General features: G+C 43.3%; 1 long non-coding RNA gene across 1 annotated transcript in view; it reads right to left on the reverse strand.

Moving 5' to 3' along the window:
• Nucleotides 1–23,963, reverse strand: part of LOC116585958 — a 60,234-nt gene that overhangs the window by 6,800 nt on the left and 29,471 nt on the right. The window contains exon 2 of the long non-coding RNA XR_004283819.1: nucleotides 4,782–4,879. This is a non-coding gene — a long non-coding RNA (uncharacterized LOC116585958). The remainder of the gene's footprint in view (nucleotides 1–4,781; nucleotides 4,880–23,963) is intronic.

A 23,963-nucleotide genomic window follows, 5' to 3' on the forward strand; every position in this document is an offset into this window, starting at 1 on the left:
GTTTTATTGAACACATGGGATTTTTTTCCATTAAGTGTTTCTTTTATTCCAATCAGCATCATATCAGTTTCAGGTGTACAATATAGTGATTCAACACTTCCCTACATCCCCCCCTCCGGGCTCATCACCAGCACATGCCATCCCCATCACCTGTTTCCCCCATTCCCCACCCACCTCCGTTCTGGTAACTATCGGTTTGTTCTCCACAGTTAAGAATCTGTTTCTTGCTTGGTCTCACTCTCTCTCTCATTTCTTTCTCTTTGCTAGTTTGTTTTATTTCTTAAATTCCATGGGTGAAATCATATGGTATTTGTCTTTCTCTGACTGAATTATTTTGCTTAGTGTTATACGCGCTAGCTCTATCCCTGTCATTGCAAACGGCAAGATTTCATTCTTCTTGATGGCTGAGTTGTATTCCATTATATATATACATATATATATATATATATATATATATATAGAGAGAGAGAGAGAGAGAGAGAGAGATCACATCTTCATTATCCATTCATCTGCTGATGGACCCTTAGCTGCTCCCATATCTTGGCTACTGTAAATAATATTGCTATAAACATAGAGGTGCACTTTATTTCTTTGAATTCATGTTCTTATATTCTTTGGGCATATACCTCGTAGTATATTGCTGGATCATGAGGTAGTTTTACTTTTTTTTTTAAACTCTTTTTTATTTATTTTTTTAACTTTTTTTTTTAAAAGATCTTATTTTTAAGTATTCTCTATACCCAGTGTGGGGCTTGAACATACAGCCCTGAGATCAAGATGTATATTACGCTGACTGAGCCAGCCAGACAGCCCTGTATTTTTAACTTTTTGAGGAAGCACCATACTATTTTCCACAGTAGCTTTGTCAGTTTTCCTTCCTACCAACAGTGCATGAGTGTTCCTTTTTCTCCACATCCTTGCTAACACCCATTGTTTCTTATTTTGTTGACTTTAGTCATTCTGACAAGTGTGAGGTGATATTTCATTGTAGTTTTGATTTGCATTTCCCTGATGGTCACATGGAGCATCTTTTCATGTGTCCATTGGCCATCTGGATGTCTTCTCTAGAGAAATGTCTCTTCATGTTTTCTGTCCAATTTTTAATTGGATTATTTGTTTTGGGGGATGTTGAGTTGTAGAAGTTCTTTATATACTTTGGATACTAACCCTCTATCACATATGTCATTTGCAAATATCCTCTCCCATTTGGTAAGCTGCCTGTTAGTTTTGTTGATGAACCCATGCTAACAAAGAAGAAACTGAGGCTCCAGAGTTGTTTGTTCAAGATCACCCATCTTGATATTTGCAGAACCAGAATTCACAGGTTGGTATATTTGGCTGCAAAGCTTATGCTCATAACTACAAAACAATACCACTTGTTCATCAGGCCTGTAGCAGCTTTTTGAATGAAAGAAGGTAAGTGCTTGAAGGGAAACACCTCACATATGGGAATGTGATTAAGGAGGACTAACACAGATTGGGGGAAAAAGTCCTTTCTTTAGTCAATCAGTAGACTTATAGTGAGTGTCTGCTCTCTGCCAGCCAATATGCTTGGTACCTCATTACAATTTTTCTGGGAGTAACCAAAGACATTAGTTCCCAGACAAGAAAAACAAAAATCAAACAAAGCAAAACAGAACACAAAACCAGGGAGGTTTCTTTTTCCATAGAGATCACCAAGTGCCTTGAGAATGAAGTAACTATCCAGGGGTCACCAAGACCTGCCTGCATAAAAGCATACTGACCTTTTCCTCTGGATCAGGGTGGAAATATTAACGATCTTCTTTACACAACAAAGTAGCACCATGACTATTTTTCAGGCATGGGACTTTAAAGAAAAAGGGAGGAGGTTTGCTCATATCCAATCTCTGAGTTTCTGACTGTGGGTTTCTTAGTCTTGGCAGCGGTTCCCAGTAATTTTGCCAGAAAAGTCATTGCGGTCTTTTAAAGACTTTACCTAGGAGGACTGCCAACACAGAAAATTCAAACTGCAAAGGGGACCAGAATCCAACTCTCTTCTGCTTCTCCCACCCCCACCACATAGTGTCATCTATTATAAAAAGAGGTGATCTAAGAACTTAAACCTGCTTATTAGCAACTGACCCCATGGGGATGTACAATTCCTAAGTTCCCAGAGGACCAGAACAGCAGCAGGAGGAAGGGATTCAAATGCTTCTCTGCAAACTTAGGCTCTTAAGGGGGGACCCTCCATCAGTAGCCATGGCCATGAGGCACCCACAGAAGCTCTGCATTAGCAACCCCGAATGGCTCCCTCTGATGCCAGGAATCTGAGAGACCTTCTCCCTTGTCAGCTGGATTGAAGAAAGAGTTTGCTCTTGAACAGAAGCCCACTGTGTGTGGCCATTTGGAGAGATTCCCTCTACTTCTTTCTTCTATGTGAAGGGTTCCCAACTTTTTTGGGAAGCACCTGAAGACTTGTGGTGAAATAGTCTTTGAAAGTCGGTCTCTATCCTGCATTATATGGGTCCTGACTGCCACTCTTCAGGGGCAGAATTTCCTCTGCCTAAGCTGACATGATTTTTCGGGTTTCTACCACACCACACTGTCCACTCAGTTGATAGATCCACACAGTTTAGCCATAAAAAGCTATTTTAATTTTTTTATATTTTTATTTATTTATTTTTAAGATTTTGTTTATTTATTGACCGAGAGAGACACAGCAAGAGAGGGAACACAAGCAGGGGGAGTGGGAGAGGGGGAAGCAGACTCCCCGGTGAGCAGGAAGCCCAATGTGGGGCCTGATCCCAGGACTCTGAGATCATGACCTAAGCCGAAGGCTTAATGCTTAAAATGATTGAGCCACGCAGGTGTCCCAGTAGCTATTTTTAGTATCCTCCAAAAAATGTTGGGAACTGGGTGCCTGGGTGGTTCAGTTGGTTAGGTAACTGCCTTCAGTTCAGGTCATGATCCTGGAGTCCCAGGATGGAGTCCCAGGATTGAGTCCGCATTGGGCTCCCCACTCAGCAGGGAGTCTGGTTCTCCTGCTGACTCTCCCCCCTCTCATGTTCTCTCTCTCTCTCTCTCATTCTCTCTCAAAAAAAGTGTTGGGAACCACCATATGATCACATTTATGATTGAGGTAACACAGAATGACAAAACATGAAATAAGGCATTCTTCTAAATGATTTTGACATGTATTAATCCCAAAGTCACTGCATATGTCTTTAAAAAATAAAACATATAGGTCTGGGCCAGATGATTTATTCAGTCTGATGAACAAATAGATTCTCAGAAAAATGTCTCCCCAAGGAATCTCTAGTCTACAGATTGAAAACCATTCCATTTACGTTATGAACTCCTTCCTATGTTTTGTTCAGCTTCATATAACCTGATGGCTAAGCTGGGGCTAGCTCACAGCAGGTGCTTAGATAGGAAGCAGGTATTTGGGGGTGTTTTGTTTTAGCTAGTGCTGGTGACCTTCACTGAGCACTTACCACATGCCAGGCTCTGTTCTAGGCTCTGTACATGTACTAATTCATGTAACCCACAAACCCCTGGGGGGTAGATGTTATCACAGACGACAGAATGGAGGCTCAGAGGTCTTCAGTAATTTACTCAAGGTCACACTCTAAATAATTATAAAAACCAGGATGCAAAAAAAAAACCAGGATGCAAAGTAAGATTTTTTCATTTTTCATGCCTTTAAACAAACTTCATGGAGTCCACACAGATAGGGATTTAAGGGGACCTTGGGCACTTGCTGACCAACCATGGTAGCAGAACGGTCTTCAGGCATGTCCCCCTCATGAGAAGAGGAATGAGTACCCTTCAGGAAGAAGTCTCCAGGCTACTAAGAATCAGTTTCACAAACTCGGATCAAGGTGTGATCCGACCTGATGTATTTCATACAGTAAGTGCTCACTTTATTTCTAAGGGGTTATAAGAATGGGTGATTTAGTAAAGGAATATCCATTCCTGGAGGAAGGCTTTAAGTAACATCAATTACTTTTCTGGCTGAGAGGTTTGTGGCTAAACTGTAAGCCCTTCCATGAAAGAAAGGTTATATCAGGGCTTTAGTTCTAGTGGTGGGAGAAAAGAGACAGAGACAGAGGCAGAAAGAGGCAGGGAGGCAGGGGCTGACTCCATACAACTATCCTGACTCCTATGTCTGCTCAGTTCTGTGCATAGAGAGTGCAGGTCGGGGAGGGGGGTGCATAGTGGGGAGCTGCAAAGAGAAACAGGGCTGTGTCCTGCCATCTAGGAGCTTGGGATGGATTGGAGCAGATGAAATGAGCACATCAGTCAACACAGTACAAGCCAAAATGTGACCTGTCCTTAAAAAAACAAAAACAAAACAAAACAGAACAGAACACAGACAAAGATTCGAACCCAGTGTTCTGGGAGCCCAAACAAGGACCAGATGACTTCCAGCAAGGGGAAGCAGGAAATGCCAACTTCTGAACTAGCTGTGTTTTGATTAACAGAGATTAGAGGGAAGAAATTTGTGCAGAAGGGAAACTCTCTGGAGATGCGGCAGGGGAGGGCAGAGGGAAGAGAACTGGCAGTTCATTCTGGTTGATTAAGCAGTAGTTACACACTGGCCAACTCCAGGCTGGCTAATCTTTATTTGGCGAGTACATTACTGTATAAAGAAAGAAAGAAAGAAAAGAAAGAGAGAAAGAAAGAAAGAAAGAAAGAAAGAAAGGGAAAGAAAAGTTTTATGAGAATGCCCTGAGCAAAGACACAGGCTTTGTGTATCAGTCTTTACGGTCCTGTCCTCCACTGCCTGGCTTTCCCACCTGTTAACATACTCATGTTACCTGCTGTCTCTGCGTCTTTAGGATGGGGACCTCTGCACTCAAGCAAGGGGTGTCTTGGGGCCTGTCAGGGAGCTCGGGAATAGGCAGGCATTTTTAACCTGGAAAGAAGGCAGGGAAGGAGTCAGGGTGGGGATGGTGTGTATGGAGGGAGGCTGAATGTGATAGGGGAAAAAAATGCACCTTTATTTTCATTGATCTTTCACTGAAATTTAGCATTTCCTTCCATCATGAATGTGGGGAAAACAACAAGAACAACAACAAAAACCCATAAGATTATTAGCAGTATATGTTACTCCTTCACCATTAACACTCACAGATTATTTCTTTTCACCTGAATGTTGCAGACATCTTAAACTATGATTTATGCTCACTGGTGGCTCATCGATACTTTGAAATTATGGTAGTTAGGGGGCGCCTGGGTGGCTCAGTGGGTTAAAGCCGCTGCCTTCAGCTCAGGTCATGATCCCAGGGTTCTGGGATCGAGCCCCGCATCGGGCTCTCTGCTCAGTGGGGTGCCTGCTTCCTCCTCTCTCTCTCTGCCTGCCTCTCTGCCTACTTGTGATCTCTGTCTGTCAAATAAATAAATAAAATCTAAAAAAAAAAAAAGAAATTATGGTAGTTAGGAGATTTATGCTAGATCTTGTTAGGTCATAAGAAAGAACATATACTACTCTATCACAAACTGCACAGGTATTTTGCTACCATTTCCACAGAATCAGTTTCCTTTGTTCTCCTATGTGTTTTGTTTTATGTGTTTAAGAACGTTACTCTGTGAAGGAGTCCATAGTTTTTACCAGACCACCAAAAGACCCGTTACACAAAACAGGTTAAATACCTTTGCTGAAGGTAGCTTGAGACCATACAGAAGAGAGATTTAAATATCTACTGTAGCACTGTGAATTTAATCTTATAGATAAATGGGAGCCACTGAAGGGTTTTTTTTGTTTTTGCTTTTGTTTTAAGATTTTATTTATATGATAGAGAGAGACACAGAGAGAGAGGAAACACAAGCAGGGGAGAGGGAGAAGCAGGCTTGCCACCAAGCAGGGAGCCCAATGTGGGACTCTATCCCAGGAGCCCAGGATCATGACCTGAGCTGAAGGCAGACGCTCAATGACTGAGCCACTGAGGCACTCAAAGGGTTTTGTTTTTAATGTCAATGATTACTTTATGGAGAAGTGAATAATAATCTGATTATAGCATAACTATTTTATTCTACAGTTTTTTAATCAGTTGTGTTGAGATATAATTAAGTGCATCCCTTTAAAGTACACAGTTCAGTGAGTTTTGAAGTGTGTGTGTGTGTGAGATACACACATGTAAGTACTACTGCAATCAAGATGCAATTTGGGTAGTAGAGGGGCACCTGGGTCGTTCAGTGGGTTAAAGCCTCTGCATTCAGCTCAGGTCATGATCCCAGGGTCCTGGGATCAAGCCCCGCATCAGGCTCTGTGCACAGTGGGGAGCCTGCTTCCCTTCCTCTCTCTCTCTGCCTGCCTCTCTGCCTATTTGTGATCTCTCTGTCAAATAAATAAATAAAATCTTTTAAAAAAAATTTGGGTAGTAGAAAATTCCAAAATCGCACATCCTATTTTCCCATCCGCAAAAGAGCCCTACTCTGGGCTAACAGGTGCACCAGCATTTCACTGAGGGTCCCAGGACCTGAGCTCAGATGAGGGAGAATGGTTCCCAACAAAGTTTAGGTAGACAAAGGGATGGCATATCGAAAATCAGGGACTTGGGCACAGATGTGAGCCATACATGAACAGTCTAATAGGAGTCTTCAAATATCTGCCTGTGCAATCATTTATGTCACCAGCCTCAAGGTCACAACTTCTTACTCGTCAAGAAAGGGCCAGAATCTCATCATCCATTCTTATTGGCCGATGGCAAGCACACTGCTAACCATATTGGCATGGGGAGGAACGATATTTGTTCTATGAGCCACAACTTAAGCTGTACGTTGTTGAAACTTCTAAAAACTACAGACAAAAACTTTTAACAGTTTTACCCTGAGACTCTGGGAACTCATCTCAGTTTGGTTGGTCAGGTCCTACAAATATTTACCAATATGGCTTAAGAAAAAAAAAAAAACATGAAACTATTTGCATAAAGAGTCGTCACTTTAGCTGTAATAGTGTAACTAATAGTGTGAATAATTCAGTCTTTTCCCTCTAAAAAACTCACTGTGGAACAGCCCTTCTAATCTTCCTAAAGCATTTGGAAGTTATTGTTGAAACCCTCCAAACATATCTTTAGGGTGTGAAATAAAAGTGACCATTTTCTAGGAGGATACATGTGGAAGCTTTTCTCTGGCCATTATACAAGTCTTTGGTCACGTGCTTCCTTGTAGTCTAAGGAAGGCAAGCAGATTACACTCAATACATACATTTCTTCCTATATAAAATTTCCATGAGAATGTTCATAAAACTTCCATTGCACAATAATGATGACCCGAGAGATAAGTAATGTAATGCTGTAAGTGACTTTCTTCTCAATGTAGGTGGCTCATCTTCTACTTTAATAATGATAGCTCTCATTTATTGAATGTTGGCTGCAGTCCAACAATGTGCAAGACACTCTATTTCTATTTATGTTCTCATTTCATACCCTGGCAATCCTAAAAGCAGTCTTAATGTCCCTATTTTTTTACAGGGGAGAAAACGGAGACGCATAGAGCCTTAAGCAGGAGATCTGCCTTCTGAGATTGCCCTCCTTCCACTTGCTTATGTGACTCGACAATAAAATCGCTAGCTCTCTCATTACTAGAGCTTGTTCATTGTGATTCAAAATCTCCTTTTACAACATCTGGATTGAAAAGTCTGGATGAAAAAAAAAAAGAAAAGTCTGGATGAAGAACATGGATTCTATTTTGCAAGGGAGAATCTCGTCTTTTGGAATCTTGTCTTTTGGTGAGGGGTTAAATCTTTAATGAGGGGATAAAACCCCACCACCAAGATCCCCAGGACTGCAGGGGTCCCCTTTCTTCCTTCCAAGACCTTTACTGAGAGCTCCTTCACTTCTTACTCTAGACTGAATGTTTGTGCCCTCCCCACCGACCCCAGAACTCCTGGGTTGAAACCCTAATCCTCAATCTGATTTGGAGACGGGGTCTTTGTGAGGGTGGAACCCTTTGTTGGGATCAGGGACCTTTTAAGGACAGACATGAGAAAACTAGCTTCCTCTCTGCTGTCCCTGCTATGTGAAGATACAAAGAGGAGATGGTCATCTACAAACCAGAAAGAACGTCCGCACCAGAACTCCAGATCTACCAGTGCCTTGATCTTGGACTTCTCAGTCTCCACAACTGTGAAAAATAACTATTTGTTCTTCGAACCACTCTTTGAATGGTTATAGCAGCCTGAGCTAAGAAACTTCTTTAACTCCCAGGGACTGCCATACAAATGCATTTACAGCCGCACCTGATCCCCGCCGCGGCCCAACTCTTATTAAGCTATGCTCATTAGTTTTCCTTCTTAAGAGCAAGTTTTCTAGGTAATTTAACAAGAATGGCCGATATTTGGTCATAGGATCACTGCAGGGTCTGCTTTAGCTCTGGTTGATTAGGGCACCAAACAAGCACTTTCGTGAGATGTGATTTTTTTTTAAACAAAAAAGCAAGGTTTGTCTCCCACTGTCTCTTTAAATGTATTTTGTTTCCCCTCCTCCTTAACAAAATCCAGCCTGTTCTATGACTTTCCTGCTCCCTCTTAGGAAATAGGCTGTCCTGGGTCCCTTTAGGTCACAAAGCAATTTTCGTTTGATAATGAGCTGGCTGAGTCCCATGCAATATGCAGAACTTTCTGTGATTCATTGGTTCTTTTCACAGTCTGAGCAAGGGTAAGCTGTCAAGGAGTGGAAGTGGGCATTTCTTCGTCTCTCCACCTGCTAAACAAGACTCCTAGACCCCTGGGGTTGGAGGGAAGAAGGCAAAGGAGTACAGAGAGTTCTTTCTTGACTGAAGTCATCCTGAAAGGCTTTGCACGGTCTGGCAAGATGGACGCCTACAAATGATCCTTCTATGAAGACTATCGTGAGTGCTTTCAAAGTGCCCTTGATGGGTTCCTCCCCCCCACCCCCCCACCCCTGCCCCACACTCTGCTGGACAAACCAGTTCTCCAGTGGTTCCTTGAGCAGTCTGCATTTTGATTGGCCTCATTAGCCCCGTGGCTACCTGGTAGCTATCCTATCTCAGCACCTCAGTCCAAATCTCCCATTTTTTTTTTTTTTTAAAGATTTTATTTATTTATTTGACAGAGAGAGATCACAAGCAGACAGAGAGGCAGGCAGAGAGGGAGAGAGAGGGAAGCAGGCTCCCTGCTGAGCAGAGAGCCCAATGTGGGACTCGATCCCAGGACCCCGAGATCATGACCTGAGCCGAAGGCAGCGGCTTAATCCACTGAGCTACTCAGGCGCCCCAAATCTCCCATTTAACAACACACAACAGGGCGCCTGGGTCTCTCAGTTGGTTGAGCGACTGCCTTGGGCTCAGGTCATGATCCTGGAGTCCCGGGATCAAGTCCCACATCAGGCTCCCTGCTCGGCGGGGAGTCTGCATCTCCTGCTGACTTCTCTACTCTCATGCTCTCTCTCTCTAAAATAAATAAATAAAATCTTTAAAAAAAAAAAAAAAAAACCCAGCCCACAACATTAATCCTATAGTATGGCCCTCTGGTGGGTCTGAGGGCAGAATGACATCCCTTTCAGCCAGCAGAGCTATACGTAAAAAATGCTGATTGGACCCTGTGGCAGTATCTGAAAATTTTCTTATGATTACTACTTCTCATTCAAAGCTTTGCCTTGACTTCAGTTTGAAACGGATTATATGGGTTATTTGAAATTGGTCATACTATTCTCGGCCACAGACATTCCTTCTCTTTTCTATTTGTTCCACAGTTCTGTGCTTTTCAATACATAGGCACTCTCAACTCTCATCATCCTGGGCCTAGCCTTGAAATCAATTCTGTCTCTCCTCGCGGATGGAAATTTTCACATGAGCTCCTCAGATTTTATGTTTTTTCTATGTAAAAATACAGAAGAGAGCATAAACTCCAATTCCCAATCCCCAGAAGAAATGCATTCCCACTGGAGATCATGCACTGTTCCTAGCCAGTACCACCTGTGCACTTTCGAGATTTATTGGGGCTATTATGTTTTTAACAAGAGCAGCATATGAATTCCTAAATGCTCCAATCCATTCTCCTGTTTCTTACCCTACCCTCAAAATCATGTCAGGGACCACTGTGGCCAGTGCATCAGCAGGGCAATGGCTGAGGGGAGGAGGGGGTGACAGCTGTGACACAAAATTTAGGGAGGTGCTCCCTTTGCTGTTCTGCAAGCTCCCTGCACCCTAGGGGCCTCACTCACCTTCCTCTAGTCCTGTTTCTGTGTTCTTGACCTGTATTTATTCAATAATACTCCCGAGTACCTACTGTAGGCCAAACACAGTTGCTGATGAGACAGAAAGAGAACAAGGACATGCAGAGCAAGGCAAGGAGTGTCATTTAAAATAGTGTCCTCAGGGGGCACCTGGGTGGCTCAGTCAGTTGAGTCTCTCACTCGTGCTTTTGGCTCAGGTCATGATCTCATGAGTCGTTGTATTAATTTAAGAAAAAAAATGAGTAATCAGGGAGATCCTTACTGACAAGGTGGCATTTGAGCGAGGACTTGAAGGAGGCAACATGTTTTTGAACCTTTGATGAATATTTTATGACTCTGGTGCCAACAGTTTATGATGAATTGATTTTCCATAAATATCTGGCCTCTCTTGACAAATGTGAAGAGCTTGCAACATGGAGTCACATTCCCAGGAGACAGAAACTACATGGAGCAAAGAGGCGCTGGCCACTTTAAACCAAGCCAAGGTCTTCCTATTGGGCAAGAGCTCTGCGGTTCTCTGCGTCTCCACGCACCTGCCTTGCTCAATTTGTATCACCTATCTGTCCCTGTAAACAGTTGAGATTGCAAACTTTGGCTGGAATCCTGCAGGGAGACCTCAAAGGCTGCCACCCTCCCTCTACTCAGTAACTCAGAGGCTGGGTGACTGTTGCAATAAGTCAGCTCACCAGATGACAGTGAAGTCATTTCCACTAGGGAGGCAAGGAAGGCCTTGAAGCTGGACTCCAGAGACGAATGCTGTTTACCTAGCTGCTAAAAGGGGTAGGGGGGTAGGGGAGGGGGCAGGACACAGATACCCTGGGGCTGCTCTCTTGCACAATGACAGATATTCCCAGAACTGTGTTAAAACCCTGCAATTCTGGGACGCCTGGGTGGCTCAGTTGGTTAAGCAGCTGCTTTCTGCTCAGGTCATGATCCCAGGGTCCTGGGATCGAGTCCCACATCGGGCTCCTTGCTCGGCAGAGAGCCTGCTTCTCCCTCTGCCTCTGCCTCCCTCTCTGTCTGCCTGTGCTCACTCGCTCTCTCTCCCTCTGTCTCTGACAAATAAATAAAATCTTAAAAAAAAAACCAAACCTGCAATTCTTATCCAGACATGTTCTAACTTTCCACTAGTCCCTTTTTTTTTTTTTGAGCAAAAGAAAAAAAATAATAAATAAATAAAATCTGGGGTATGCCAGGCATCATTTTCTGCACCAGTAGAGTTTCAAGACAACAAGCAGTCACAGGTCTTAGGGACCTCACCTACCTGCTGGCTTATGTCAACAACAGGAATTTTCCACCTTGGGGAGAGGCCCAAACCATTCACTGAAACTACCTGAGGAAGAAATCCAAGGTGGAAGATAGCGGCAGCAGAAGTGAGGTGATGAGAGAGCGCCATTCCCAATATGCCAGGGGAGGCAAAGGCACATTGTCATGGCAACAAGCTCTCCTGATTTCTACAGTTTAGATGTATTTTGGTTTCTGCAACCCTCTGCCTAAATCATAAAAAGATTTTATTATTATTTTTATTTTTCAATTGTTTATTTATTTATTTGACAGACAGATCACAAGTAGGCAGAGAGGCAGGCAGAGAGAGGAGGAAGCAGGCTCCCTGCTGAGCAGAGAGCCCGATGTGGAGCTCGATCCCAGGACCCTGGGATCATGACCTGAGCTGAAGGCAGAGGCTTTAACCCACTGAGCCACCCAGGCGCCCCCATAACAAGATTTTAAACTGAAGCCAAGTAGGTGAGAATGAATTAAGATTTCTCAACGTCAGGGTGCCTGAGTGGCTTCGTTGGTTGAATGTCCAGCTCGTGGTTTCGGCTTAGGTCATGAGACCAAGCCCTGGTATGGGCTCAGCACTCAAAGACCAAGTCTGCTTGAGATTCTCTCTCTCTGTGTCCCCACTCATGCTCTTTCTCTCAAACAAATAAATCTTCAAAAAAGGAAAAGAATTCTCAACTTCACCTTATGTAAAAATCCCAACTTTGAAATTGCGTGAAACCAGTTTTGCTATAAAATGAACCGAGCTGGAGCACGATGACTTTGAAGCAGATATGCCATGAATGTTTGACAAAGAATATAGGAATCTGGATATATTTCCACCCACTGACTCTTTGCACTGGATTTAAAACCCTCAAACCCTTCCTAGTGTATGGAGTACATTGTGTCTCTGCATTATTTCATAATCAGCTGAAAAAAAAAGAAAAAGAGTAGAGCATATTTTCAATCTTAACTCTGAGTGATGTATAGGAAAGTTGAACTTTGATGTTAGTAGAAATGAATACCGTGGATTAAAATATGAGAACTATTTTTAAAACACGTTTGGAAACAAGTACTGGGCTATTCCTATAACTTGAATGCTAACCCCACATGAATTGGAGGGAAATTTATTTTAGGGAGACTCCGAGAACATTTGTGAACTGGGGGAAATTTCTCTTTGGTATGCAATATCTCTTTATTTTCCTTCACCTTTGGCACGTTCTCTTCCCTGCTCACCACATACTTCCTGTGATCACAGTCTCCCACACTTCCAACTCCCTGTATCAAAATATGGGCCAATAGGAAGACACAGGAAACTTCTTGATCTTTTTTAAAAAGTTCTGGTTCTAGGGGCACCTGGGTGGCTCAGTGGGTTAAAGCCTCTGTCTTCGGCTCAGGTCATGATCCCAGGGTCCTGGGATCAAGCCCCACATCGGGCTCTCTGCTCAGCGGGGAGCCTGCTTCCCCCTCTCCCTCTGCCTGCCTCTCTGCCTGCTTGTGACCTCTCTGTCAAATAAATAAATAACACTTTTTTAAAAATAAATAAAAAATAAAATATCGCTTAAGATGCAGTAAAGCCATTTAACAACAACAACAAAAAATTAAGATTGAGGAAATAACTCTGGGGAAGGGTCTCCTTCCGATGCCCTCGGAATCGCAACGATGACAATGGGGAATTCTGCTTCTGTCGCGGTTCGCCCTGCACACCGGTTTTCCTTCCATGAATCATGACTAAGGGACAGCAATGTCTTAGGATGGTCCAAAGACAGACGACCCAGGCCAGCCCCTGGCCCAAGGCTGTGCATTACATGAGAAATGATGACCTTTTCTCCACCTTCCATGTCCCTTCCATCCTCCTTCCTTCCTGCAAGAGAAGCTTCTCTCCTCCTGCTCCTGGATCCATCCATCTCCTTTCTTTAAGTCTCTCCTTTGACTACCTTCCCCACCTCCCATCCCTTCCTTTCTGACCCCAAACCTGCGCATCTCTCCCCTATTCTGAAAAATGCTTCTTTACAATACGCCGTCACCTCCAGATACTACTATCAATGTTCGGTCCCTACCCATCACCTTGAACCAACACCCTGCAGCTTCTCAAAAACCATTGTGCATGTGGATCACCTGGGCAATGATGTTAGTACACAGATTCTGAGTCATTAAGGCCCGAGAATCTGCATTTCTACTGAGGCCCCAGGGGACACAGCCATGCTAGAAGACTCCCCAGTACCTTCACTCAATGGTTCCCTCATTCCCTATCGGGGGATGTCCATTGTTTCTACCTCACTAAAATGGTTCTTAAACATGGCCACTGATCTTCTTATCCCCAAATCCAATCTTTGTCCTCAACTTCTTATCACCATTGGTCACCTACTGCATGTCTCTTGACATTTTCTTCTCTTGGGTTGGCTGACACCACATTTCTGGGGCTCTTCTTCCCCAGACAACCCCAGTTTCCTTTGACTGTGCCTTTTCCTCCTCTTGCCACCTGAAGGAACCACCGAGGTGATGACCCTCAAATTCAGTATTAATTCTTTAACTTATCTTCCTCTCTGTCCTTTCCCTCAGGAATTATCCAATTTCATGGCTTCTTCCCAATGGGACCTTTTCTCCAGTGTACATTCCACTAGTTATTTCCATCTGGACAAGCTGCTCACACCTGGAACTCAAGTGTGAAAGCAACCTAAGACCTAACTAATTTCTTTGCCCACCTCTTATTACTATGAATGGTGTCATCATGACTATCTTGAGCTATCCTTAGCTTCTTCTGTCCCTTCCCATCCCATCACTAAATTCTGAGAAGGACAGGAAAGGGGCCTTGTAGGATTCAGTGGCCAGGGAGTTGGTTCTACTGTGAGATTTGCTGAACAAGTATCCAGCTACAGTCTAGTGACGCTTGTACTACACTTTTACTACAATCTAGTGCTGATATTCTCAATATCCCTCAGCTAACCCACTGGCTTAACCTCCTGCCTATTCTTCACCTCCCCCTTCTCTTCTTCCTCTCTCAATTTTCATATGCATCTACACATCCCAGTTCTTTTGATTCCTTTCTTATCTCCTTTCTTCATGTTTTTCTCATTCTCTCCCTCTCTCTCTCTCTCTCTCTCTCTTTTTTTTAGATTTTTATTTATTTATGACAGAGAGAGATAGTGATAGAGGGAACACAAGCATGGGGGAGTTGGAGAGGGAGAAGCAGGCTCTCAGCTGAGCAAGGAGCCCGACATGGGGCTCAATCCAGGACGCTGAGACCATGAGCTGAGCTGAAGGCAGATGCTTAACCACTGAGCCACCCAGGCACCCCTCCCTCTCTTTTTTTAAAAGATTTTATTTATTCATTTGAGAGCAAGAGAGCATGTGCACAAGCAGGCAGAGGGTTAGAGGCAGAGGGAGAAACGGACTCTCATGCTAAGCAGGGGGCCTGATGTGGGGCTTGATTCCAGGACACTGAGATCATGACCTGAGCCAAAGACAGATAGCTAACCAACTGAGCCACCCAAACGCCCCTCTCCTTCTCTTTCAAGGGTGACCAAGCATGCTTTTTAAGAAGAATCTCATTTCCTTTCTCTATTAGCATTCATTTATGGAGCAACGCCGAGCCCCTCCTATCCATCTCTCATTTATCTATCTCATATTATATTCCGTTGCCATGCCATTCTTGTCACCCTGCCTAATCTTAAAGAAGTCCCAAGAGAATGAAGTCCATTCCTATGCTATTCATTATTTTATCTTGTATCTTGCCCCAGAAAGAGACAAATATATACAAAACAAGGAATCTACCCTCAAGTTCTCCATAATTCAGTAAGGGAGAAACATATACAAATCATTATAATATAAAGTAGGGTGTAGTCACGAGTTCCCATTTTCTAAAAAGATTTGATCAGTACCTAGCTCCTGGGTAAATAAAGAGTGTGTGATAGAATAAAATAAGTTAGTAAACAGTGTTCAGACAGAAGGCTCTCCTTTTCCCTGGGGACTTGTGGTTGACATGATTGACAACAAGAGTCTTGAAATCCAAGCAAAAAAGATTCTCCAAACATATCCTTCCCAGAGGCCCAAGTGAAAGGAGATTCTAGTACAGTCCCCAGGCTAAAACCAGATCTGAGATGCTTAGAAACGAAATATTTTTTTTTGAAAAATTTTATTTGTCAGAGAGAGAGGAAGAGAGCAGAAGCAGGGAGAGCAACAGAGGCAGAGGGAGAAGCAGACTCCATGCGGAGCAGGGAGCCCGACATGGGACTCAATCCCAGGACCCCAAGATCACGAACAGAGCTGAAGGCAGATGCTTTACCGACTGAGCCTTGGAGCTCAGCCCCTGGCAGCAAGTCTTAAGGGCTCTCTGACAAGAGCAGAAACAGTATCCCCAGAAGGTTTGTCTTTTACAAGCTGGTTCAGAGAAGGAAACTTCTCTATGGCTTAGAAGAAAGGGAAGTGAATTTTTTTTTCCTTTGGCCTCAAGAAAACAAACAATGTAGGTCTTACAATTTTTCATGTTCGAAGTCCTTATCACAAAACAGAAGAAAAACTGGGCATGATCTTCTGGCTGCTAAGGGAATAGAGTATATGGCTGGCATCCTCAAAAGTTTTGCAAGGCTGCTCTAGGGTATAATAAAAATAGCAAGCAAGTGTTCTAGAGGGGTTAGTGTGGAATGCAGCTCCTGGAATGCAAAACGTGAATAGGATAAGGGTAGCATTACCCATGGACAGGCAGCTTCCAAATGTGTTTGTTATACTTGTCTGTTACCACCAATATGGGAGCCAAATTAAGATTGTCATCAGTTAGATATTGGAAGTCAGACGAAATAAAAGTGCTATGGCAACTGGCTAGCTATTTGCAAAATATGAAAAATAAAGTTAAATCATTCCTTAAAGGTCTAAGAAAAAATATATCAGGTCTATTTAAATATTTGTGTAAAATATAACATAAAAGTCCTAGAAAAATCATGAAATAGGTGGATAATTTTATACTCGTAGGGGAAATAAAGATCTTTGCAGCATAATAGCAGACAGAACCATGAAACATTAGATCAGGGCACCTGGGTGGCTCAGTGGGTTAAGCCTCTGCCTTCAGCTCGGGTCATGATCCCAGGGTCCTGGGATCGAGCCCTGCATCGGGCTCTCTGCTCCGTGGGGAGCCTGCTTCCTCCTCTCTCTCTGCCTGCCTCTCTGCCTACTTGTGATCTGTCTGTCAAATAAATAAATAAATAATCTTTAAAAAATAAATAAATAAAAATAGATTTAAAAAAAAACTCTAAAATTTCTTAGCCAACAGATTGCTAAAAATATTTAAGAATCAGTAGGAGAAGAATAAATGAAACAAGTGGGATTGGGAGGGAAACAAACCATAAGTGACTCTTAATCTCACAAAACAAACTGAAGGTTGCTGGGGGAGGGGAGTTGGGAGAAGGGGGGTGGGATTATGGACATTGGGGAGGGTATGTGCTTTGGTGAGTGCCGTGAAGTGTGTAAACCTGGCGATTCACAGATCTGTACCCCTGGGGATAAAAATATATGTTTATAAAAAATAAAAAATTAAAAAAAAAAAAAAGAATCACCTTATCCACTGATAAGCATACATCTAGGAAAATGAGCCCACATACAGAATTAGTTGGCAACACAGTTACTACCATGTTTGGGAGAGGCCTTTGGTAATCTGTACCACAAAGCCTTCAAAAGGGACATACTCCATGACCCAACAATCCTACTTCTAGGAATGTATCCTAAAAAATTATTAGACAAAATATGCATCAATATATATGCCAAACATTTATTGCAAAAAACTGAAATAATCTAATAAGCTAGATAATCTTCTGTTCAATCACAGAAGAGTTCATATTTTGATCCAATCATATAGTAGAATATCATTTTGCCATGAAAAAGTCAGCAACTGGAGATTTCTCGTTTCTGTAGAAAGTTATTTAAGATAGGCTAAGTGAAAAAAATCCCATGATACAACTTGCATGATAATTTAAAAAAAAAGGCACATATGGTGAGTGCTATGAAATGTGTAAGCATGATGATTCACAGACCTGTGCCCCTGGGGCAAACAATACATTATATGTTAATAAAAATAATTTTTTTAAAAAGTACATCACTCTACATAATAGATTGTATGATAACTCCTTTTAAAGTTTTACATAGACATCTGTATCTATATATGTTTGTGGACACATACATATGTATGTACTGATACATATTCATACACAGGTATTAATATATACATATGCATGGGAAGAGAGAGAGAATGCCACATAGTAGCTAAGTGCCCCACTGGGGTTGAACTGGCTTTGGACCTGGTGACAGTGGATTAGATTAACACCAAGGCCAAGGCCTTTGAGAGTTTGGCTCCTTCCTGGTGGTTTACTTCACCCTTTCACCTGCCACTGCACCTCTGTACCCACGTGCAGGGGTCTTACTTCACCTCGAACTCCAATGTGAAACTTAGTCCTTCACCGTAACTCCAGTCCCCGTAAGCCTTTACTGAGTTTTTGCTGGCTTTATTCAAGGCTTCAGAGGTACTGTGGTGAGCCCCTAGATTCCCTCAGCCTTTTTCCTGCCTGATTCCCAGGAAGGCTTGGTGTGAGCCCACATCCAGCCCTGAGAGGAAGGGAACAGAATAAGACGTTTTCATCGTGAAATATGTGTATGCTTATGTATGTGTATGCATGTATACATATATGTGTGTATACAATATACAGTGTATTACATATTACATACTATATATGTTATAATGCAGATGTGATATATCCTGGCTCCCTGAATAATGAAAAATCTAGGGAGATATTCTTCAGAACTTAACAGTGGGTATCTCTACATAGTGGAAACTCCAATGACTTTTACATGATTCTTCATACTTTTCTAAATGTTTTGAAATTTTTACAAGTGTGTACTATTGTTATAATAAAAGAAGAAAGTGAAATTGTGTGGGTTTTTTTTTTTTAAATTTTCAAGGATAGAGGCATAAAACTGATAACAAAGCAATATTCCTCTGGGCCTGTTCACACATGATCTGCAGAATCCAGCCCCTTCAAGTTCATCCCACACTGAGGAGTCTGCAGGGGGTGTCCTGCGTGTACCCTGAAACCACCGTCTCAGCCACCATGGGGTCTCCCATTTGCCACCTCCCCTGTGGCAATATCCCCTGCCAGTACGCCAGCAGGAAGCCGTCCTCACGTGGTCCTCAGAGATCTCTGCCCTATTGCTGGTGGGTTCCTGACAGCATCTCAGCCAAGGGACTGAAGGTCTCACGAGGCCACCATCCCCTATCTTTGCCCAAACTGACCTTCCTCTATTGACTTTCCCTTTGCACGGAGGACTCTGCTACCTTCCAGAGCTGGGAGTGACCTCTTTTCCCCTCTTTCTACCTCTGATAGAAAGGAAATAAAAAATAAATAAACAGGGCTTCATGTTCAACCCAGTCCTGCAATGTTCCCTCCTCCTCATGTCAAAGAGAACAAAAGATCCCTGTATTCGGCCTTCCTGGAAATCTCAATGCTGGCCTTTAGGAGGCCACCTGCCGGAGCTAAGGAACTGGCAGGTCACCCACACAGAAAGGAAAGAGGCATGTCTGACTCCCAGGCTGCTTTTTGGGTGGAATGGTGAGGGGACAGACAGAGGTACCCCAAGTAAGTACCCCAAACAGACTTATGACAACTGTCCTGATGGGTCCTGTCCCTAGAACCCTGTGGAAGGATCAACTCCTTACAGCTGGCCCCGTGGAGGCTTCCCAGGCAGAGGAGCACTGCCAAGGTCATAAATGATGGCCTCCTCTCATGGCATCCTCATGACCTAACCTCTGGATGGTGAATGCGGACATCTAGGCTACAGTCTCAAGCCAGTGTAATTAAAAAACCACAGGATATATGTGTCACCAAAACAAAGCATAGAGGTGCCTGAGTGGCTCAGTCAGTTAAGCGTTTGCCTTGGGCTCAGATCATGATCCCAGGGTCCTGGGATGGAGTCCCACATCAGGCTCCCTGCTCAATGGAGAGTTTGCTTCTCCTTCTGCCCCTCCCCTTGCTTGTGCTCTCTTACTCTCTCTCAAATAAATTAATAAAATCTTAAAAAAAAAAGAAAAGAAAAGCATACAACACTAGTACCTACTGCAAATCAGCCAGCCACAGGCTGGATCTGGCTGGCAGCTGTGTTTTGTTTGAACCACTCATTATTGACCTGCTTGGGTTCAAAAAAAATTTTTTTACACTAGTGACCAATATTTAAAAATCAGGAGAATTACAGAGAAATGAAAACACAGTTCCCCTCTAACATTTGTGCATGAATATTCACAGCAGCTTTGTCATTGCCCAAACCGAAACAACCCGGAAGTCCATCACCAAGTGAACAGATACGCAAATTGTGGCATATTCATCCCAGAAAGCACTATTTGACAATTAAAAAAAAAGAATTATATACACATTATGATTAACTTTCTAGGTCATTATGCTAAGTGCAAGAGGCCAGAAAACAAAAGCATACACTGCATGATTCCATCTGTATAATGTTCAAGGATATGCAAACCAGTATGCATTGACAGAAAGCAGATCAGTGGCTCAGGGATGGAGAGGTGGCAGGAAAGGACCACAGAGCTGCGCAAGAAAACATTTGGGGCCATGGAAATATTCTGTTTCTTACTTGTGACGATGGTTGCATACACACACAGCCAAACTCATGGAGGGGTGGAGTGTGCAAATCTTGATCTGGGGAATATAAGTTTGAGTCCCACGTTGGTGTAGAGATTACTTAGAAATAAAATCTTTGGACACCTAGGTGGCTTAGTGAGTTAAGCATCTGCCTTCGGCTCAGGTCAGGATCCCAGGGTTCTGAGACTGAGTCCCACATTGGACTCCCTGCTCAGTGGAGAACCTGCTTCCCCCTCTCCATCTGCCGCTCCCCATGCATTATGCACACTCTCTCTCTGACAGATAAATACATAAAATCTTTTAAAAAAATCTTTTAAAAACCCTCATCAATTGAACACTTAAATAAATGCACTTTATTATACATAAAGAATACCCCAATAAAATAGAAAAATTGAAAATTAGGAACATTTATATATGACTTGAGACATTTAGCTTTTCCTGAAAATCCAAATGTCTGGCATCATTTGATCTGGATTTTCATGTGCCCTCAAATCACAGGAAATGGGACACACACCCTCCTTCTGCTTTGCTGCAGGCTTCCCACTCACTATTCTTTACCCAACACTCACAACGTGCTCCGTGTCATTCACTTAACACTTGTCCATCTACTGAGAACCTAGTGTAGGCAGACCTAGTACAGTACCTCATTCTAGGTACTGGAGATAAAGCAGGGACTCAACAGGCAAAAATGCCTAACCATCACGAGGTTTTGTGCGGTTTCTGTTTAGTGGGGTTGGAAAGAGACAGATATCACACAATGTAATAAGTAAAATATATAGTTTATTGGATGAGATAAGTACCAAGTAAAAAAGTCCAGGAAGAAGTAGAGAGCAATCCAGGGCTAATATGTTACCTATGGAGCCAGGGAAGCCCTCAGTCAGAGGAGACTTTTGGGAAGAAACCTGAACGGGGGGCGGGGGGAGGGAGGTGAGCCGTGTGCACATCCTGGGGAACAGTGCTCTAGCCAGAGGCAACAGCTCCACCCGGAAAAAAGGTAGGGGAGAAAGATTCGGATTCCCTGCCCAGGGGAGCTTACCCCATGTCTTCAACAAAAAGCAACTCTGGTTCGGAGCAGAAAACATAAAATAAGAGATCAGAGAGATACTATGGAAGAGGTAGGATAGGGTCTCCCAGATTACTGACAGAAAAATCTGTCATTTATTGGGTGAGACGGGACGCCTTTGTAGAGTTTTGTCAGTGATAAAAAGGCTGCAGTTACTGCAGTTATTATGGGAGAGCTAAGAAGGAAGGGAAATATTCTTTATAACCGTGTCATCACCACGGTGCCTGTGGCCATCTGAATTTGCAATTCCTGGCATGCGGTTTTTCTTATTATCATAATACATAACAAAATAACCTGGCTTCCTCCATCTGGATAGGCAAAATCAGTCACGTTGACTAATTTAGGAATATGCCACCTTGGGTGGGCTACTCTCTGTAACCTTTGGGGTTTCTCCCACATTACTGGTTCTCCCATTGAGACTTATGCTACGCCCTTCCCTCCCTTTGCCGTCCCTCAAGGCTCTTCTGCGATCCCCTTTGCCTCTGGAGATGCCCTCCAGGCATGTCATCTATGTCCTCGGTCTGGACAGGGCTTACTCCAGAATGCTTATTGCTGTATCAAGACTTACGATCCCTTGACAAGGAATTTACAACATTCTGCAATTTACTCGACAACCATACCTCACAGGTAAACTCTGTAAATGGAGACCATATTCGAAATGAACTTTGAGATTCCAGAAAGCAGATCTGTTGCAGGGACACAAGAACCCTTGGCTCGGTGGTCCCAAACAGACCAGGTTTAGCTACCGGCCAGTGACAAAAGCCAACAGCAGAGAGACAAAGTGGTAGAGAAACGAGAAACAGATTTATTTCAGTGAGGCCAGCCCCAGAAAGACAGTGGACTAACATCTCAAAGACTATCTCCCAAGTGCTGGAAATACTACCAGATTTTTGCTCACGCTGCTTCAAAGAATTAAGAGGTGGACCAGACAGAGTGGTGGGCAGTAAAGCGAGATTTATTGAGCAATACCAACGTGAGAGTACAAAGCCCTAAAGAGATAGGGGACCAAAGAGGGTTGCCCAGGGAGTGTCTAAGTATAGGGGTTTTTATGCGCTTGTTGGCTGCAGTTTTAATCTGATTAACCTTCCCTGCGCCTGTCATCCAATCAGGTTTTTGTTACATGCAAAAGGCTGGAGGGCTCCTTCCAGGGTGGTGTAAAATCCTTTTAAGGGTGGTTTTTTCTTGGGGTGGGGTCAGGATGGGGGTGGGGGCTTGTCCCTGCTTGCCTGCCTTCTAATTATCCTTCATAAGATCATGCAGGTCGGCAGAGAAGGTGAAGCTGATCACTGTCTTTTTTTTTTTTTTCTGGCTTAACAGAATTGTTTATGCACCACACCCAGTGCTCCATGCCATACTGTCCCCTCCCTAATACCCACCACCTGGCTCCACCAACTTCCTACCCCCCCACCCCTTCAAAACCCTCAGATTGTTTTTCAGAGTCCATAGTCTCTCATGGTTCATCTCCCCTTCCAATTTCCCTCCACTCCCTTCTCCTCTCCATCTCCCTATGTCCTCAGTGTTATTTGTTATGCTCCACAAATAAGTGAAACCATATGATAATTGACTTTCTCTGCTTGACTTATTTCACTCAGCATAATCGCTTCCAGTCCCGTCCCTGTTGCTACAAAAGTTGGGTATTCACCCTTTCTGATGGAGGCATAATACTCCACAGTGTATATGGACCACATCTTCCTTATCCATTCGTCCGTTGAAGGGCATCTTGGTTCTTTCCACAGTGTGGCGACCGTGGCCATTGCTGCTATGAACATTGGGGTACAGACGGCCCTTCTTTTCACTACATCTGTATCTTTGGGGTAAATACCCAGTAGTGCAGTTGATCACTGTCTTGGTGTCAGTCACATGGGGTCTTGCTGGCTCAAGGCAGTACTTACTCCTTCAAGGGTTAGTTTGCCTTCCCAGCAGCAGATGCTTTGCCCTCACATCTTCTACCTGAGCCAAGAGACAAGCTGGAAAAAGAACCCAACTAGAAAGCTTGAGATCAAAATGGAGGCAGCTAGAGACCTTTTCAGTTTCACTTCTAAACCCAAACAAACTTTCCTGAAATTGTTTCACCAATCAGGAAAAAAGTCAATATTCACTCAGGAGGTAAGACTTTGCCCTATGATTTGGGGGGGGGGAATATGGCCAAAAGTAATCTGGCAGAATGCAATTTGAAAAGGCAAATTAGACCCAGTTAAGTCAGCCAATATAAGTTGTCCCCTAAATTAATATCTCCAGTCATAACGACATCTCCAATATATATGAATATTTGGTGGGACCAGCTGACAGGGATCTATAGATCCACCTTGGTAATAGAACTTGGCAGAGCTCACAGTTGCTTCAAAATATCTGGACCCTGGGGGTGTGTGAAACCGAGTTAAAAGATTATGGCTAGAAGACAGCAGACACACTTCTTCCTACTCCTTCTTCTAGGTATACAGCTAGATCCCTGTGAAGAAGGACAGTTGGAAGAAAGACAGGCAGGGACATGGGTCTCCCACCCTAAGAGCAAGCCACCCTTAAAAGGATTTTACACCATCCTGGAATGATGCTTCCACCCTTTCCCACATAATAGGTAGGTGTAGGAGGGCTAATCATATTAAAACAACGTGTCAGCAAGCCCATAAAGGTCTCTAGACTTAGAAACTACCATAGCAAACCTTTTGGGTCCCCTCCCTCTTCCTGAGCTTTCTACTCTCACTCAAAAAGTTTTACTGTCACTCAATAAACTTTGCTTTGCTGCCCACCATTCTTCATCCGGTCTACTTCTTTATTCTTCAAAGGAGTGTGACCAAGAAAGGCACCGAAAGAAAAGGAATCCTATATCTATACATTGCATATAAAACA

This window comes from Mustela erminea, chromosome 3 (genome assembly GCF_009829155.1).
Source record: "Mustela erminea isolate mMusErm1 chromosome 3, mMusErm1.Pri, whole genome shotgun sequence".
NCBI lineage: Eukaryota > Metazoa > Chordata > Mammalia > Carnivora > Mustelidae > Mustela > Mustela erminea.